Source organism: Elephantulus edwardii, unplaced genomic scaffold, assembly GCF_000299155.1.
Source record: "Elephantulus edwardii isolate Elephantulus edwardi_28Jun2011 unplaced genomic scaffold, EleEdw1.0 scaffold00057, whole genome shotgun sequence".
NCBI lineage: Eukaryota > Metazoa > Chordata > Mammalia > Macroscelidea > Macroscelididae > Elephantulus > Elephantulus edwardii.
The window spans coordinates 13,236,236-13,237,920 of NW_006399807.1; the positions used below are offsets into that span (position 1 = coordinate 13,236,236).

The window sequence follows — 1,685 nt, forward strand, 5'->3', positions numbered from 1 at the left end:
CAGCTGACTTTCCCAATGCAATTCATCTCCCGATTTCCTGGCTGCTGTTACCAAGAGTGTTGACTGTGAAACCAAGTAAACTAAAACTATTAACTTTCTCTATCTCTTCACCATCCACACTGATGCTGCCAATTGACCCAGTGGTGGGAATCTTTGTTTTCTTGATATTGAGCTTCAATCCATATTGAAGACTGCAGTCCTTGACATCCTGCAGCAAGGGCTTCCAGTCTTCCTCAGTTTCAGCAAGTATGGTTGTGTCATCTTCATAACACAGGTTGTTGATGATTCTTCCACCAATCCTGATGCCACATTCCTCCTCGTACAGCCCAACATCTCGGATGATCTGTTCTGCATACAGATTGAAAAGGTATACAGACAAAATACATCCCTGACGGACTCCTTTCTTGATTTTGAACCATCCAGTGTCTCCCTGCTCTATTCTGATGACTGCCTCTTGGTCCAAGTATAGGTTTCACATTAGCACAATCATATGTTCTGGGATTCCCATTCTTCTTGGAGTCAGCCATAGCTTGTTGTGATCTACAGAGTCAAAAGCCTTTGCATAGTCAATGAAGCACAGATAGACATTCTTCTGGTATTCTCTGTTTTCTACCAAGATCCATCTAACATTAGCCATAATATCCCTAGTACCATGACCTCTTCTAAATCCAGCCTGAACATCTGGCAGTTCTCTGTTGATATATTGTTCCAAACGTTTCTGTATCATTTTCAGCAGAATCTTGCTTACATGTAATATCAATGATATTGTTCGATAATTTCCACACTCTATTGGGTCACCTTTCTTTGGAATGGGAACAAATATCAATTTCTTCCAGTCAGTTGGCCAGCTGGCTGTCCTCCAGATTTCCTGGCACAACTTAGCACATGCAGGGCAGCATCTGTTTCTTGAAATAAATCAATTGGTATGTTATCAACTCCTGGAGCCTTGTTTTTTGCCAATTCCTTCAGAGCAACTTGAACTTCCTCCTTCATCACCATAGACGCTTGCTCATATGTTATTTCATGAAATTCCTCTGTGTCAGCCAATTCCTTCTGATACAGTGACTCTGTGTACTCCTTCCATCCTCTTTTGATACTTCCTGGATCATTTAACATTCTACCCAAACTATCCTTAAGTATTGCCACCCGTGGCTTGAATTTGTTTTTCAGCTCCTTCAGCTTAAGAAACACTGAGCAAGTTCGGCCCTTTTGATTTTATGACTACAGCTCTCTGATCTCTACACATTTCATTATAACATCTTGCTTTGTCATCCAGGAGCAGCAAATCTTGAACGTTTTCAGATTTGTCTCCAGAGAGAATGGCCGCCTGGACAGCTGCGCCATAAGCAACAGCCTCATCTGGGTTGATGCTCTTGTTCAACTCCTTTCCATTGAAGAAATCCTGAAGAAGTTTCTGAATCTTGGGAATTCTGGTAGAACCACCCACCAGGACAATATCATGGATCTGTGACTTCTCTAGTTTGGCATCCCTCATAGCTTTCTCCACAGGGTCCAGAGTGCCACAGAAAAGATCAGCATTCAATTCTTCAAAGCGGGCTCAGGTAATAGAAGTATAGAAGTTGATTCCCTCTTCGGTGAAGTGCCTGTTCATATCCTGTGCCCATTTTTCTATTGGATTATTTACCTTTATCTTGTTGTGGTGCTCAAGTATTTCATAAATTCTG

The 1,685-nt window shown here is 41.8% G+C and overlaps 1 pseudogene; it reads right to left on the minus strand.

Annotated features, from left to right (window-relative positions):
- LOC102858343 overlaps window positions 1-1,685 on the minus strand; it is a 4,935-nt pseudogene that overhangs the window by 754 nt on the left and 2,496 nt on the right.